This window comes from Halichoerus grypus, chromosome 2 (genome assembly GCF_964656455.1).
Source record: "Halichoerus grypus chromosome 2, mHalGry1.hap1.1, whole genome shotgun sequence".
Classification (NCBI taxonomy): Eukaryota; Metazoa; Chordata; class Mammalia; order Carnivora; family Phocidae; genus Halichoerus; species Halichoerus grypus.
In genome coordinates this window covers 105299385-105318451 of record NC_135713.1, presented here as the reverse complement: position 1 = coordinate 105318451, position 19067 = coordinate 105299385, and the positions used below count along the sequence as shown (strand labels likewise).

At 37.6% G+C, this 19067-nt stretch overlaps 1 long non-coding RNA gene across 3 annotated transcripts in view; it reads left to right on the top strand.

Moving 5' to 3' along the window:
* Positions 1–19067, top strand: part of LOC118522119 (uncharacterized) — a 262228-nt gene that overhangs the window by 123579 nt on the left and 119582 nt on the right. The window lies entirely within an intron of this gene.

Here is a 19067-nt window from a genome sequence, read left to right as displayed (position 1 = left end):
TACCATTACAATATCATAAAGAATAATTTCACTGCCCTAAAAATTTATTGTGCTCCAACTATTCATACCTCTTTCTCCTTCCCCCAAGTCCCTAGCCACCACTGATCTTTTACTGTCTCCATAGATTGATATTTTCCAGAATGTCTTATAGTTGGAATCATACAATGTGTCACCTTTGCAGATTGTCATCTTTTGCTTAATAATATGCATTTAAGTTTCCTCCTTAATGTCTTTTTGTGGTTTGATAGCTCATTTTTTTTTTTATTGCTGAATAACATTCTATTATATTAATGTACTCAGTTTATCCATTTACCTACTAAGTACATCTTGGTTGCTTCCAACTTTCAGCTATTATAAAGTTGATATAAATATCTGTGTGTAGATTTTTGTGTTGATAGATGTTTTCAACTCATCTGGGCAAATGTCAAGGACTGTGATTGCTAAATCATATGATAAGAATATGTCTTGAATGATCAGAAGAGTAAGTCTTAAGTGTTGAAGCCCTTGCTAGAGAGGATATGACTATGTGGGACTTCTCCATGAGCACCAATAAATGAGAGTTCCTGTTGCTGCACAACCTCACTAGCTTTGATGTCATTGTTTTGGATTTTAGCCATTCTAATAGTTGTATGTTGGCATCTCATTATGGTTTTAATTTGCATTTCCCTAATGACTTATGATGAACATCTTTTCATATACTTATTTGCCATTGGTATATGGTGGGTGTCTGTTCATATCTTTAGCTTATTTTTAAAATTGAGTTGTCTCCAAAATAGAAGTACTGTCTGATTCATTAATTCTACTACTCATTATATACTTGAAGAAAACAAAAGCACTTATTGTTGAATTTTAAAAGTTCTTTATATATTTTGGATACAAGTTATTTACCCTATGTGTTTTGTAAATATTTTCTCCCAATTTGTTACTTGTATTTTAATTCTTATAGCAGTGTTTTTCACAGAGTAGAAGTTTTTAATAAAGTCCAACTTATTATATTTTTTTATGGATCATACTTTTGGTATGTATCTAAAAACTCATTGCCAGACCCAGGGTTACCTGGATTTTCTCTTATATTATCTTTGAGGAATTTTATAGTTTTGCCCTTTACCCTTAGGTATATGATCCATGTTAAGGTGCTTTTGTTGAAGGGTCTGTCTCTAAATTCATGTTTTTTTTTTTTCTTTTGTTTTTGTTTTTCACATGTAGATGTCATGTTGTTCCAGGACCAGTTGTTGAAAACATTCTTCTTCTCTATTGAATTACCTTTGCTTATTTGTCAAAAGATCAATTTGACTATATTTGTGTGGGTCTGATCCTGGGCTGTTTATTCTTTTTTTTTTTTTTTAATTTTTTTATTGTTATGTTAATCCCCATACATTACATCATTAGTTTTAGATAGTGTTCCATGATTCATTGTTTGTGCATAACACCCAGTGCTCCATGCAGAATGTGCCCTCTTTAATACCCATCACCAGGCTAACCCATCCCCCCACCCCCCTCCCCTCTAGAACCCTCAGTTTGTTTTTCAGAGTCCATCGTCTCTCATGGTTCGTCTACCCCTCCGATTTCCCCCCTTCATTCTTCCCCTCCTGCTATTTCTTCTTTTTTTTCTTAACATATATTGCATTACTTGTTTCAGAGGTACAGATCTGAGATTCAACAGTCTTGCACAATTCACAGTGCTCACCAGAGCACATAATCTCCCCAGTGTCTATCACCCAGTCACCCCATCCCTCCCACCCCACCCCCCACTCCAGCAACCCTCAGTTTGTTTCCTGAGATTAAGAATTCCTCATATCAGTGAGGTCATATGATACATGTCTTTCTCTGTTTGACTTATTTCGCTCAGCATAATACCCTCCAGTTCCGTCCACGTCATTGCAAAAGGCAGGATCTCATTCCTTTTGATGGCTGCATAATATTCCATTGTATATATATACCACTTCTTCTTTATCCATTCATCTGTCGATGGACATCTTGGCTCTTTCCACAGTTTGGCTATTGTGGACATTGCTGCTATAAACATCGGGGTGCACGTACCCTTTTGGATCCCTACTTTTGTATCTTTGGGGTAAATACCCAGGAGTGCAATTGCTGGATTGTATGGTAGCTGTATTTTCAACTTTTTGAGGAACCTCCATACTGTTTTCCAGAGTGACTGCACCAGCTTGCATTCCCACCAACAGTGTAGGAGGGTTCCCCTTTCTCCGCATCCCCGCCAACATCTGTCATTTCCTGACTTGTTAATTTTAGCCATTCTGACTGGTGTGAGGTGGTATCTCATTGAGGTTTTGATGTGGATTTCCCTGATGCCGAGCGATGTTGAGCACTTTTTCATATGTCTGTTGGCCATTTGGATGTCTTCTTTGGAAAAATGTCTGTTCATGTCTTCTGCCCATTTCTTGATTGGATTCTTTGTTCTTTGGGTGTTGAGTTTGATAAGTTCTTTATAGATTTTGGATACTAGCCCTTTATCTGATACGTCATTTGCAAATATCTTCTCCCATTCTGTCAGTTGTCTTTTGGTTTTGTTGACTGTTTCCTTTGCTTTGCAAAAGCTTTTTATCTTGATGAAGTCCCAATAGTTCATTTTTGCCCTTGCTTCCCTTGCCTTTGGCGATGTTTCTAGGAAGAAGTTGCTGCTGCTGAGGTCAAAGAGGTTGCTGCCTGTGTTCTCCGTTAGGATTTGGATGGACTCCTGTCTCACATTGAGGTCTTTCAACCATTTGGAGTCTATTTTTGTGTGTGGTGTAAGGAAATGGTCCAGTTTCATTCTTCTGCATGTGGCTATCCAATTTTCCCAACACCATTTGTTGAAGAGACTGTCTTTTTCCCATTGGACATTCTTTCCTGCTTTGTCAAAGATTAGTTGACCATAGAGTTGAGGGTCCATTTCTGGGCTCTCTATTCTGTTCCATTGATCTGTGTGTCTGTTTTTGTGCCAGTACCATACTGTCTTGATGATGACAGCTTTGTAATAGAGCTGGAAGTCCAGAATTGTGATGCCACCAGCTTTGCTTTTCTTTTTCAACATTCCTCTGGCTATTCGGGGTCTTTTCTGGTTCCATACAAATTTTAGGATTATTCGTTCCATTTCTTTGAAAAAAGTGGATGGTATTTTGATGGGGACTGCATTGAATGTGTAGATTGCTCTAGGTAGCATAGACATCTTCACAATATTTGTTCTTCCAATCCATGAGCATGGAACGTTTTTCCATTTCTTTGTGTCTTCCTCAATTTCTTTCATGAGTATTTTATAGTTTTCTGAGTACAGATTCTTTGCCTCTTTGGTTAGATTTATTCCTAGGTATCTTATGGTTTTGGGTGCAATTGTAAATGGGATCGACTCCTTAATTTCTCTTTCTTCTGTCTTGTTGTTGGTATATAGGAATGCCACTGACTTCTGTGCATTGATTTTATATCCTGCCACTTGACTGAATTCCTGTATGAGTTCTAGCAGTTTTGGGGTGGAGTCTTTGGGATTTTCCACATAAAGTATCATATCATCTGCAAAGAGTGAGAGTTTGACTTCTTCTTTGCCAATTCAGATGCCTTTTATTTCTTTTTGTTGTCTGATTGCTATGGCCAGGACTTCTAAAACTATGTTGAATAGCAGTGGTGATAGTGGACATCCCTGCCGCGTTCCTGACCTTAGGGGGAAAGCTCTTAGCTTTTCCCCATTGAGAATGATATTCGCTGTAGGTTTTTCATAGATGGCTTTTATGATATTGAGGTATGTACCCTCTATCCCTCTACTCTGAAGAGTTTTGATCAAGAAAGGATGCTGTACTTTGTCAAATGCTTTTTCTGCATCTATTGAGAGGATCATATGATTCTTGTTCTTTCTTTTGTTAATGTATTGTATCACGTTGATTGATTTGGGGATGTTGAACCAACCTTGCAGCCCAAGGATAAATCCCACTTGGTCGTGGTGAATAATCCTTTTAATGTACTGTTGGATCCTGTTGGCTAGTATTTTGGTGAGAATTTTTGCATCCATGTTCATCAGGGATATTGGTCTGTAATTCTCCTTTTTGATGGGGTCTTTGTCTGGTTTTGGGATCAAGGTAATGCTGGCCTCATAAAATGAGTTTGGAAGTTTTCCTTCCATTTCTATTTTTTGGAACAGTTTCAGAAGAATAGGTATTAATTCTTCTTTAAATGTTTGGTAGAATTCCCCTGGGAAGCCATCTGGCCCTGGGCTTTTGTGTTTTGGGAGATTTTTGATGACTTCTTCAATTTCCTTAGTGGTTATAGGTCTCTTCAGGTTTTCTATTTCTTCCTGATTCAGTTTTGGTAGTTGATACATCTCTAGGAATGCATCCATTTCTTCCAGGTTATCGAATTTGCTGGCATAGAGTTGCTCATAATATGTTCTTATAATTGTTTGTATTTCTTTGGTGTTGGTTGTGATCTCTCCTCTTTCATTCATGATTTTGTTGATTTGGGTCATTTCTCTTTTCTTTTTGATAAGTCTGGCCAGGGGTTTATCAATCTTGTTAATTCTTTCAAAGAACCAGCTCCTAGTTTCGTTGATCTGTTCTACTGTTCTTTTGGTTTCTATGTCATTGATTTCTGCTCCGATGTTTATTATTTCTCTTCTCCTGCTGGGTTTAGGCTTTATTTGCTGTTCTTTCTCCAGCTCCTTTAGGTGTAGGGTTAGGTTGTGTACTTGAGACCTTTCTTGTTTCTTGAGAAAGGCTTGTATTGCTCTATACTTTCCTCTTAGGACTGCCTTTGCTGCATCCCAAAGATTTTGAATAGTTGTGTTTTCATTTTCATTTGTTTCCATGAATTTTTTTAATTCTTCTTTAATTTCCTGGTTGACCCATTCATTCTTTAGTAGGATGCTCTTTAGCCTCCATGTACTTGAGTTCTTTCCGACTTTCCTCTTGTGATTGAGTTCTAGTTTCAAAGCATTGTGGTCTGAAAATAGGCAGGGAATGATCCCAATCTTTTGGTACTGGTTGAGACCTGATTTATGACCTAGGATGTGATCGATTCTGGAGAATGTTCCATGGGCACTAGAGAAGAATGTGTATTCCATTGCTTTGGGATGGAATGTTCTGAAGAGATCTGTGAAGTCCATTTGGTCCAGTGTGTCATTTAAAGTCTTTATTTCCTTGTTGATCTTTTGCTTAGACGATCTGTCCATTTCAGTGAGGGGGGTGTTAAAGTCATTGTTTTGTTGTCGATGCGTTTCTTTGCTTTTGTTATTAATTGCCTTATATAATTGGCTGCTCCCATGTTAGGGGCATAGATATTTACAATTGTTAGATCTTCTTTTTGGACAGACCCTTTAAGTAGGATATAGTGTCCTTCCACATCTCTTATTACAGTCTTTGGTTTAAAATCTAATTTGTCTGATATAAGAATTGCCACACCATTTTTCTTTTGGTGTCCGTTAGCATGATAAATGGTTTTCCACCCCTTTACTTTCAATCTGGGGGTGTTTTTGGGTCTAAAATGTGTCTCTTGCAGACAGCATATCGATGGGTCTTTTTTTTTTTAATCCAATCTGATAGCCTGTGTCTTTTGATTGGGGCATTTAGCCCATTTACATTCAGGGTAACTATTGAAAGATAGGAATTTAGTGCCATTGTATTGCCTGTAAGGTGACTGTTACTGTATATTGTCTGTGTTCCTTTCTGGTCTATGTTGCTTTTAGGCTCTCTCTTTGCTTAGAAGACCCCTTTCAAGATTTCTTGTAGGGCTGGTTTTGTGTTTGCAAATTCCTTTAGTTTTTGTTTGTCCTGGAAACTTCTTATCTCTCCTTCAATTTTCAATGACAGCCTAGCTGGATATAGTATTCTTGGCTGCATATTTTTCTCATTTAGTGGTCTGAATATATCCTGCCAGTCCTTTCTGGCCTGCCAGGTCTCTGTGGATTGGTCTGTTGCCAATCTAATGTTTCTACCATTGTAGGTTACAGATCTCTTCTCCCGAGCTGCTTCCAGGATTTTCTCTTTGTCTCTGAGACTCGTAAGTTTTACTATTAGATGTCGGGGTGTTGAACTACTTTTATTGATTTTGAGAGGGGTTCTCTGTGCTTCCTGTATTTTGATGCCTGTTTCCTTCCCCAAATTAGGGATGTTCTCTGCTATAATTTGCTCGAATATACGTTCTGCCCCTCTCTCTCTTTCTTCTTCTTCTGGGATCCCAATTATTCTAATGTTGTTTCATCTTATGGTATCGCTTATCTCTCAAATTCTGCCCTCGTGATCCAGTAGTTGTTTATCTCTCTTTTTCTCAGCTTCTTTATTTTCCATCATTTGGTCTTCTATCTCACTGATTCTTTCTTCTGCCTCATTTATCCTAGCAGTTAGCGCCCCCATATTTGATTGCACCTCATTAATAGCCTTTTTGATTTCGACTTGGTTAGATTTTAGTTCTTTTACTTCTCCAGAAAGGGTTTCTCTAAAAACTGCCATGCTTTTTTCAAGCCCAGCTAGTATCTTTAAAGTGATGATTCTGAACTCTAGATCCGACATCGTACTAATGTCCATATTGAGTAGGTCCCTGGCAGTCGGTACTACCTCTTGTTCTTTTTGTTGAGGTGATTTTTTCCATCTTGTCATTTTGTCCAGAGAAGAATAGATTAATGAGAGAACAAAATGCTAACAGGGTAACAACGTCCCCAGAAAATATACTCTAAACAAATCAGAAAAGCCCTGAAGCAGTGGGAAAAGAAAGGGAAAGAGAAAAAAAAGAAAAAGAAAAAAAAAGAAAAAGAAAAAGATAAAGATTAAAACAAACAAAAACAGAATATGATCAAATATGATCAGGCTGGTATATAGATCAGTGCCACACACTAGATTTTGGGTGTATTTTGGTCTGTTAGAAGAAAGTGCCTCCCAAAATTTTAAAGAAAGAAAAACTTATATATGTACAAAAATAAGGGTTGATATGATGAAGGGATGGAATATGAGTGTAAAGATGGAAATTATAAAAAATTTTATAAAAGGAATTGATAACAAGGTGTTTGAAAAAATAAAGGATTTAAAAAAAAAAGAAAAAAAAGGGAGAGAATGTGATCAGGCAGGGGAGTAGAAAAAAACCATACACTAGAGATTTAGGGTATATTTTGATCTGTTAGGAGAAACTATCTCAAAATTTTAAAGAGAGAACAACTTATATATATATGCCAAAAATATGGGTAACTACTATGAAGGGATAGAATATGACTCTAAATTTGAAAAAATAAAAATTTTTTAAAAAAGGGATTGATAAGATGTTGGTTGAAAAAGGAAAAAAGAAAAATTCAAAAAAAAAAAAGACAGTTAAAAAAAAATTAACTTTGAAAGACTACAGAATCATGGTAAAAAAGCCATGAATTCTATGTGCAGTATTCCCCTAGCGCTGGAGTTCTGCCGTTCTCACTGATCGGTAAACCTGGTCTTGGCTGGCTGTTCTCGCTGATCTTCTGGGGGAGGGGCCTGTTGCCGTGGTTCCCAAATGTCTTTGCCGGAGGCGGAATTGCCCCGCCCTTGCCGGTCCGGGCTAAGTAATCTGCTCGGGTTTGCTCTCGGGAGCTTTTGTTCCCTGCAAGCTTTCCGTACAGCTTTGGAGGCAGAGAGTGAAAATGGCAGCCTCCCAATCTCCGCCCCAGAGGAGCCGAGAACTCGGGGTCCCACTCCTCAGTGCGCCCCAGAGAAAAGCAGTCAGTCACTCCCGTCTCCCTGGTCTCCAGCCGCACTCTGTGCTCACCTGGCCTGTGACCGCGCGTTTCTATCTGGCACCCGACCCCGTGTGGAGTCTCCAAACCCAGCAGATCCCTGCAGTGCGCTCCCGCACCTCTCCTCCTGGGGGAAAAAGGTGAGTCTCCCCGGATCTGCCGCTTGTTGGGTCCCTGCTGGAGGAGCAGTGGCCCGACTGTGCCGCGGATCACGGTTTATGGCAACGCCGAGCTGAGAGCCCGCGCCTTGGCTCCGTCTCTGCAGCCGGCTTCCCCGCTCCGATACCTGGGAGCTCTGCCACACTCAGGCACCCCTGGTCTTTCTGTGACCCCAAGGGTCCTGAGACCACACTGTCCCACGAGGGTTCCACCCCCCGCTTAGCCACCGGAGTGACGTCCCTCAGCGGAGCAGACTTCTAAAAGTTCCGATTTTTTGCTCCGTGGCTCTATCACTTGCCAGAAGCGGCTGATGGAGGCCCCTCCCCCGCCATCTGTCCTCCCGAATATTGTCTCGGATTCACTTCTCCACACGTCCTACCTTCCAGAAAGTGGTCGCTTTTCTGCTCAGAGAGTTGTTGCTATTCTTTTCTTCGATCTCCTGTTGAGTTTGTAGGTGTTCAGAAAGGTTTGATCCCTATCTAGCTGAATTCCTGAGACCAGACGAAATCCAGGTCTCCTACTCCTCCACCATCTTGCTCTGCCCCCTGGGCTGTTTATTCTGTCCCACTCATCTATTTATATATCCTTTTGTCAATACTATACTGTCTTGATTAATGTAACTTTATAGTAAGTCTTGAAGTTGGATGGTGTCAGTGCTCTGACTTTGTTCCACTTTTTCAATATTGTGCTGGCTATTCTGGGTCTTTATCTTTCATATAAACATCAGAATCACTTTGTCAACATCTACAAGATGACTTGCTGGGATTTTGAATGGGATTACATTGACTATATAGATCAAGTAGGAAAGATCTGAAATTCTAACACTACTGAGTTTACTTATATGTGAATGTTGAATGTGTCCCCATTTGTGTATACTTTCTTTAATTTCTTTCATTAGTTTTATAGTTTTCCTTGTATAGATCTTGTACTTTTTTATTTATGCATAAGGTTTATTATTATTATTATTATTATTATTATTATTATTTGATTCTAGGGCAAATGGCATTATGTTTTTAATTTCAAATTCCTATTGTTCAGTGCTGGTATATGGAAAGCAGTGTAAATTCCTCACTTATTATAACAATATGCTAACATTATTACCCACATGTCGGGTCTCCACGGCAATGGTGAGTTCCTGTAATCAAGCCATTTGTTATTCAGGGACTCAGAACTAAAACCCAAATTGACTAGTAATGAGCTCCTTAAAAATTTTAGCTGAGGCAACAGTGGGGAGAGAGGTAACGGTCCATTTCTAGATTCTCTGCTCTAAGAATAAAAACTTCTATACTCCAAACTCAAGAAAGTTATTAGGCTGTAATCCGTCCTCATCAATTCCTGATAACTTGCTTTTATAACAGCACTTCTGAAAAATGTCCAGTTTGTGACATTAGCACGTGGCTGAAGGTCAGCTAATCAAAATAGCCTCCTATGGTTGAGTTTTAGACACAATTCCACAGCTTGAGACACTTCCACTTTTAGAGACACTTCCATAGCTACTAAAGATCAACTAACTCTTAATCAGTCCCACTTCCCAAAGTCCACCAATCCTCAAACTCTATGTTTCTCAAAACCCTAAATAAAATCAGCAACTTGTTTTGATCAGTGATATTGAGCTCTAGATATAGATATCCCTTGCTTACTAAACATTCCATGAAGATTTTTGTTTCAAACATTGAGTAGTGGCCTCTTGTATGGGAGCTTTCCCCCCCCCTTTTACCAGTTAGGGTACCAGAAGCAGCACCTGTGGACTGCGTTATTTTAAAGCCAGGTAGAAACTCTCAACAGAACTATGATTTTAGTATTTTCTTGGCTTTTTTTTTTTGGTCACAAGTTTCCATAAAACTCCACTACACGAATCTAGTTTCTCTATTTTTTGTAAAACAGTTACTTAATTCATTGCTCAGTTGCTAGTTAAATGTTCTTTATCTAAAGAAACTTCTGTAAATTTCTCTTAGAGTTTAATGTTAGGTAAAATTGTCTCCCCTGAGCAAATGATTTCCTTCTCTTTTTTAGCTGCCATGAATCTCAGCACTACATTTTCTAATCAGTTACAAGACTTATTTCTTACTTTAGGATTATGTTCTTAACCGTAATGACACATGGCTTTCATTTATTTTCAAGTTTTTTGTTACTATCCTCCTTATTATAATGACTTTATTGTATATGAGGTTTGCTTAACCTACCTCCAAAATCCATTTTTGGGACCAGATATGGAAAAATTTTATAGTACATTTTCTTTTTCAGAAACATTTTGTTAACACTCTAATATTTGTACCTTCTTGCTCTTTCAGGCACTTTCACCTATAAAAAGAATCGTTCTTTATGTTGTTTCTATAATATCTAGAATTTGGCAGCAATATTTTAATAAAGTCAGTCAACTGAAATTATATTTTCACAAATCATTTCTAACACCAATATTCTTTCGGGCAAAATTATATGTCATAATATTAATTCTCAGCATAACTGGTGAAAGGTCAATTTCCCACAGCAGTTAATTGGCCAGTTACACAGCTGACTTTGAAAGTGTTGTAACTTTAATAGCAGTAATGTGCTACAATAAAAGACAACATCTTAACCTTGAAACCTTGGTAGTAATTATGGGAATCGTTAAAAGTTCCAAATTTTTATTTTGTTTTTGTATATTCTTTAATATCCTAACCACCTATTGTGCCTCCTCATTCAAAACCAAGGCAAAGCAAGTAATATGATACTTTTATTCATCTAAGGCTGTCCTTTGGTGATTTTATTTCCTATTTAAAATGATCATGCTGTATAACATAACTTGTATCACACAGGAGACATTTGTAGTCATATCCCTCTTCACACTCCATAGTTAGGTTTGCCTTTCTTGAAGATCTTCAATGAGCCATTTGCCTCATATTATTACATCAGCAGCATAATAACTGCCATTTAAATAGCAATAACTGTATCAGACCCAAGGCTAAAGACCGATTTTATCTCATCCACTTCTGACATAAACCATGGCAGGTGATACTATCCTCATTTGATAGATGGGAAAAGTGAAGCTGAAAGACTCAGCAATTTATCCTAGGTCACGCTGATAGCAAGTGGCAAGAGCTCATTCCTCATGACACTACACTTTACCAACAAGGATGCTGAGGCACAGAAAGACCAGGATGAAGGGTCCACAGTAAGGGGCAAATCTGAAACCAAATCTGACTGAACTCTCAAAGAACATGTTCTTCCATATATTCCTCATTCCATATTTCTCTGCCCTCTCTGAAGTGTAGGACGAGGAATAAAATTTGTGGATTAAAGTGTTTTAAACTGGCACCTTAGGAAACCTTCCCATTTTATGACTAGATGTAATTCTGTGCCTGAGTTCACACTTTTAGAAGAAACACCTCAGATTTGAGCTGTTGGCTTTGCAGTGGTCTTAAGCATGTTGCTGGGTGACCTCAGTGTTGCCAATTAATCACCAGCATACGAGTCAAAACAAAGTTATCCATACCTAAAACAGAGGCAGCCAACAGTAGCTTGCTTCAGGAAACACTTCTATTGATGAAGGGAGAAATTGTGAAATTCCTAAGCTCACATTTGGGCTGAGTCCTGGTGGCTTTGGAAAGGAATTAAAAAAGAAAGTGCAGACAATAGGAAGGCTGGTTCACTTTCATTGCCTTTAGCTGGAAACAGGCTAGTGGCCGCCCACATCAAAGCTGTGCTCGGACTGGCATGAAATACATGTATATTCTACAGTGTGCCCTTGCAGGTTTTCATTCTCCTCCCTCAGTGACTTTCATATCAAAGCTGCTTCATTTTCAAGTTAACATAATGGGATTCCAACCGAATATTTTGCCAAGCTCTCACTGATCCCTGGTGTGGAATAAATGTGAACCCTGCCTCATTAATCCTCTCCAAGGTCCTTGGAGAGAAGTGGCAAGCAATATCCCATCCATTTTGCAATGGAAGAAAGAAAGGCGAAGTAAATTGCTCACTTTGCATCTGTGCCCAGCATTCTGGACATTTCTGTCTGGATATCCTGCTGGCTTGTTAAACTCAACTTACTCCAAATTGAACTCTATCTCTTCTTTATTCCAAAATACATCCCTCTTTCTGGACATTGTTTCTTGGTTAATGGGAATATCATCCACACAGTTCCCCTGATAGAAGCCTCTGAGTCATCTTTGATTTCTCTCACTTTCTATATCCCATCAGTTACATTAGTTTCCTTTTCCTCTGAAATAGCTCCCAAATTCATCTCTTCTCTTCAAAGAACCCTGCCCCAGTCTCTTCCTCCTCTCAGTGTTGTATCATTCCTTAACCAGATTAATGCCAAACAAGAAAAAATCACACTTTTATACACAATTTAGGTTTTTCAATTTGTCCTTTATACCATCTCAAAAAAAATCTTCCTAACACCAATGCGTTATTGTTTTCTTTTCTGCTCAGAAAACTTTGATGATCCCACATGACCAACAAACAGTCCTGACTCTTCACATCAAAGAGATGTTTTATAATTGGGCCAACTTCCCTCTGAGATCTTGTCTGCCACTTCTTGCTACCATGTACCCCACACTCTAGACACATGGGCCATGTCACTGTTCCCCAAAAGCTTTTCCCTGTCCTCTAACTTAGGTTCATGATGAGTTTGCCTTTATCTCAGCTGATTTGCCGTGTAAATTTCTAGTCATTCTTTAAGGCCCAGTTCTTATGTTACATCTTATTTGTTATCTTTTTTTGGCTTAGCCATCTGCCTACTTTCTTAATTAACCTCTCCTTTTGGGTTTTCATAACAATTTGTTACCATTTATCATACTTTGTTTTATACTTAATTATCAGTATTTCCCAAAATAGCCTCTAAGTTCCTTGAGGACAAAGTCCATATTTTATTCATCTCTGAATTATTAATACTGAGTATGGTGCTAGGTAGTTACTTGGTGCTAAATAAATTTGTGTAACAATTTATATATAATGAAGAACTTTTTTAAAAACAAATTTTATCATATTTAATACTCACAGTAACCCTGTAATATAAGTATTATTACTGATCCCTAACTTACAGATGAACAAAGTGAGGCCTAAAAAAGTAAAAAATACTGTTCCATGGCCTGTCTGGCATGAGAGCCAAGACATAAACCCAGGATTCCTATCTGTAAACCCTGATTTTAGTTCGCTGTACTAGATTGCACATAAGCAGAAGCATAGTTGGAAATTTGGCCTGATACAACGCCCAATTTTGATTACTACAAGCATTTCTGATTACTGTGACTTGCTAGATGTTGTTCATATTGGGGACTTACCAATGTTCAAAGTATTGTCCATCATTCCTAGTGTCTTCTGTACCTGAGAGTAAGAACATAAACATCTCAGGGACAAAAATACTGCCATATTTATATGTGGAGCAACCATAGCACCTGTGTTGAATTGAATATAAATGATGTTTAAAAATTGATTGTATAATGGAATCTAGTCAGAAGAATTTTGCTATGCATGGCCATTTTCTGTTTCCATCCCAACCCTCACAATACGTTGCCAAGTGTTTATGAAAAAAAAAATGCACACAACTTGGTTGGTTCCTATGATTTGTCCATACTGTTACCAGAGGGAGGCATGGTAAAGCTTTTCTTCTCCCAGATTTTCTCCACCATTAGCTGAAATCCTTCTATTCAAATCATTAATAGCAGACTGCAAACATGAATATCTCTTCTAGGAGGTCCTGGAGCAGATCTCCTTGCAATGCCCAGGTTTGCTTTTAGACTAGGTATCACTTGTCTCATCTATAGCTAATTTAGGGTCTCACCTTTAATTATTAGCTCTGAATTGGCCTAGATTGCTTCGGAAACAGGTAGTATGCAGGCTTGTTTGCTTTCCTTTCTTAATCCAGGTACTTAAAAGGACAGAAGACAGGTTGACAGTTTGGAACTCTAATTTGGCAGAGATGCTCAAAGACCCTCAAGCTAATGGACCTTATTAAGGTCTACCTTTCCTTTCTGATAATTTCTTTTTTTTTTTTCTTTTTTTTTTTTAAGATTTGTGAGAGAGAAAATGAGAGACAGAGAGCATGAGAGGGAGGAGGGTCAGAGGGAGAAGCAGACTCCCCGCTGAGCAGGGAGCCCGATGTGGGACTCGATCCCGGGACTCCAGGATCATGACCTGAGCCGAAGGCAGTCGCTTAACCAACTGAGCCACCCAGGCGCCCCATTTTCTGATAATTTCTGATATACCTCCAACATCTGTTCCTATGCCCTTCATTGTCAAGTCTTCCCAACTCCTCACTCAAATGTTATGCTCTCTGTTGCCCACTTCCCATTCTAGCAAAATCGTTTCTTACAAATTTAAAAGCATCTAGCTTTAATCCCATGATTTTAACCTCGGATTCTTATTCAACTTGTAGTGACAATGTTTGATGTTTACTTAAGCACCAAGCACTTTAAGTACTTTAATGAAAGTAGTAGATCAATTGGATACAATACAGCCTTGATTCTTCAATAATCTCCCACTCTCACCTCCCTCCCCAGGTATCCACATCTATTGATCCACCAAGAAGTGAAGTTTTTTTCTTCATCCTTGTTTCTAGGCTGATCTTGCATTTTGTTTTGAACTACAGAATGTGGTTGAGTTGGCAGTGTCCCAGTTCTGAGCAAAGGCATCAAGGGACCTTGTTTGCACCCACTCTTTCTCTTGAACTCCACTACAACCATGTAAACAAACCTGGACTACCTCTTGGAAGATGAGATCCATGTGGAAGAGATTGTCTCGATTGTCCTTACTAAGATTTTCCTAGGCCAGACTATACCAGTTGACCCCCAAACATGCAAGAGAGCTGTCTATTCAATCCACAACTGATTGTGGATGTAAGAGTGAGCCCAGCTGACATTAACAGAAATATCCAGATATTCCATATACTCAAAGAATAATACATGGTTATTGTTTTAAGCCATTGAATTTTGAGTGTTTTTCTCACACCACTTACACATAGCGTCACCTCATTTAAGCCTCCTTATACAATGATGTACAATTACTAATATCCCTACTTAATGGCTGAGGAAATTTAGGGTTAACAGATTAAGTTACTTATTCAACTCCTCACAGTAAGTGACAGGGCCGGGATTTGAGCCAAGATGTCCTTAACTACAGAGTTTGCATGCTTAAATATTATGTAACACTGTTCCCCTTCAGGAGCATATAATTCAAAACTTAATTCATGGAATCACCAAATCCTTAGGAGAAATAATTTAGTTCACTCCCCTTTGATTTCTGTATGAGGAATTAAAGACCCAGAGTTTATAGATTTATCTAAGGTTATAAAGTCAAAGCATAGTCTGAAGTTTTTTTTTATTTCTCCTTAATAACCCATGATTAATTTATCTTTCTTAGTCAAGAGGATTTCTTTTTCCATTGGATAATTGCAAATTTCTTGAGTTTTTTTTTTTTTCTCTATATCTGCCTGGATGCCCAGCACAGTGCTGAGTTCTCTGAGGATTTAGAGTATATTTATTAATTGACTAATTGCTTCCTTGCTTGAGCTTGTTTACTTCTGAAATCATCGGTACTTGGGCAGCAAGCAAAGTGGTGATGGCTGGCAATCCCATGATGGGGAAAGGCTGCCAGCCAGGTTGAACGCTATCGCTCAGGCCTAGATACAGATGGAAATTCTCATCCTCTGCAGTTACTGTATTTTTCTCCTAGGAGGAACAACATCTGTTGTTTGCTGAATTATCAGGGCTGTATTTTGTTGATGTGCCTGATAAAGAAAAACACCCCCACATTTGGGAGAAACTTCTCTGAGGGTAGACCTAAGTTCTAGATTTTTGCTTGCTAAGATTGTTCTTTCAGCACTGGAACAAATTTAAGCAAAAAGTCATTTGGGTAAGGACAAGTAGCATCCAATTGAACTGGGTTCTTAAAATGTGGCTATTTCTCTAAGCCAGGGAATTCAGCAATGTGAGAGAATCAGTCAAGTGATGACATGAAAGGTAGACACACTCTGGGGCAAAAGGCCTTAAATATGCCCTTTTCCCCCTGTTTCTTGTTCTTATCCTTTGCAAGACAGCATAGCAAAGCAAAATTAGTGATTTTCTTTCTATCATACAGCACATCCTCCATAAAATTTCACAGCAGACACTCCTAGTCATGCCATCTAAAGATTTTTGATATGCTTAGGGAAAAAAGCCCTGCTTCCTTCACACTTGCTTCTTTCCCTTGATTTGCTCCTATCTGCTCCTATATAATATATGCGGATTAATGAGAAATTTTCTAGAGATTGGAGACTGGTTTCTAGTCATATGATAGGGTAATAGCAGAGTCTGGTTTAATTTTAGGCCAATTAAATGTGAAATGTAAAATCTAAAACTGTTATTTTGTTTTTAAATTTATTTAGAAAAATTTTGGGAGCTTTAAATTGCCTCATTCATCTGAAATATGATAATCTTTTAAAAATTAGGTTTTTTTCTTAAAGATTTTGTTTCTTTATTTGAGAGAGGGAGAGTGTGCTTACGAGCTGGTGGGGGAGAGACAGAGGGAGAGGGAGAAGCAGACTCCCCACTGAACAGGGATCCTCAAGGGGGCCCGATCCCAGGATCCTGAGATCATGACCTGAGCTAAAGACAGATGCTTAACACACTGAGCCACCCAGCCACCCCTAGGTTGTGTTTTTGTCATTTAAGTGTCATACATTCAAATTTTAAATTGTGAATATTTCAGGATGGTTTAGGAGAAAGTACTGGATTAAACAATAAGATAGGATGGATGAATTAATTCTTTCTATTATCATTCTCTATAGACTGCACTTTCTTAAAAGCATCATGTTTCCTTTACTAAGATGGACTAACTCTTTTTGTGCCTTTCATTGCTGTCTTGCCAACTGGAATCAGACCAAGGCTGTGATAAGAGATCACACAGTGGCTGATATCAAGAAGTGAAACTGAATCTCATTAAAATTCTCCTTCTCATTAAAAAAACAAAATGGTTCAAATGTGGTTCTACTGTCACTGTTTTGGGGAAACAAATATAAAAGTGACATTCTTATTAGTCAGTGATGTATTTAACTTTTAGAGTCACATCAAGTTCTGTAGCATATTGGTTTGTTAGAAGTGTGTGTGTGTGTGTGTGTTTGTGTGTATGTTGGTGTCTGTGGGTTGGGAAGACAACAGTGAAAGGGCAGAAAAAGGCTTTTCTCCCTGAGTGTTGCTTTTTTGCCTCAGTGTTTCTCAGATGATTATAAATGGACAGAAGCCCTGTGTTAGTGCTTCACTATAATCATTCTGCTGTAGGGGGATACCTAAAACCTGGTTTCACCTTTGACTTTTCAGCTGTTGAGAAAAGGAATTGTTTTTCTAAGAGATTATACTCAGAAAAAAAGAGTGACAAAACTGATAGGTGTAAGTAGCCACACTAAAAAAAAAAAAAAAAGTATAACTAAGCCACATATCTTGCTATGCTGTCTTGCAAAGGATAAGAGCAAGAAACAAGGCAGAACATCATGCCATGTTGTGAGCTGCCTTACGGAGAAACCCAACGAGTGAGAAGCTGCTGTCTCTCACCAACAGCCAGCTAAAACTTGAGGCCTCTTAATGGCCATTTTAGGAGGATGCAACAAGCTTTTCAGTAGTCAATGAAAAGATTTCTCTGGTAAACAGAGTATTTATGTTCTGATTTCCCCATCACAGAATGATAAAGTTATACATTTTACAGAGGGAGATTTTTTATAAAATTTCAAAGGATATGTGGCTTGCCTTTCCCAGAGTGCAGGAGAGGGAGGAGAGAGAGAGAGGATGAATGAGAGAAGGTACACCAGATGCTAGCCAGTCTCTTCATAACTGAATCTCAGAAGGGGTATCTCATTACCTTTGCTGTATTCTGTTCATTAGAAGTAACTTACTGGGTCTAGCCCCCACTCAAGGAGAGCAAATTGTACAAAGCAGACATCTTACAGGCTACTTACCACAAATTATATGATATGATTCATAAAATTGGATTTCGGCAGTTATTGGACATTTCTAAAGTTTGTCTTTTTATACACTGATTAGAGTAAGATATTGACATTTTAGTTTTCTTTATTTATATGACACTCATTTTATTCTGCCTTTGATTTATTTATTTTAAGGTATCTTCTTAGATATGTAAGTCAAGATTCACCTAATGAAAACGTGCCATTACACAGACATTATGCTCCTATTGTCTTAAAAATTGAGTTATTTATGGCCTCTAATAACTGAAAACTATTGCAAAACAAAAAAGTGATGTGAATCAACCTACTTAATTTTATAAAGCAAACATAATTTCACAAGTCTTAATAAAGATAGTACAAATACAGCTATGTACTAATTTCACATAGATATATGGATAAAAAGCTGAATAGTAAATCAAATTCAATAGGGTGTTAAAAGAACAATACATAGATTATTCCAGGAATACATTTTTGGTTCAATATTAGAAATTTATCAACATAAGTCACTATGTCAGTAAATTAAAAAAACAAAACTTTTATGCTTGCATAAAGTTTACATAGCATATCCTTAGAGTATTCTCCCCATTTGAAGAAAAGGAGACTTCATAAACTTTAGCAAAAATTTTTGATCTCAAGTAAAACTTAAATAGGAATAAGGAAAAATAAATAAATATGATAAAACTTTTCCCACACACCGAGAATAAATAGCATATGAATGGTACAATATTAAAGCCATTTCTACTTAAATTCAAAATAAGACAATGTCTTCTACCATCAGTATTATTTAATCTTGTTTTGGAATCAAAATCAATTCAATAAGACTCCAAAATGATGTGTATTATAATTGCTGAAAGAAATAATTAATAATACCTTAGAAACTTTTGGTTTCTATTATTATAAATCATACAACAAGGAAGGTGGTTGGGTAGATAAATATGCACTAATCTATTGCTTTTTTCTAAAACTGCAAAAAATTCATGTTTGTTGTAGGGGATGAAACATATTAGGGATAAATTAACAAGTAAGGCAAAGGTTCTATGGGAAATACATGATAAAATATGCAAGGACATAAAACATGATGTAATCAAATGAAACATAATACATATTTTAACAGGAAGCTATAATATGGAAATATCGGTGCTTCCAAATTTACATGCTACTTTAGTGTAATTCTAATAATAATCAAAATGGTTTAATTTTAGAACTGGATAAAATTTTTAAAATTCCAATGGAATTATAACTAAGAATAGCCAGGAATATTTTATAAACTGAATGACTAATGTAGATTTCCTTTACCAGATGTTAAAATACATTGTCAAGCCA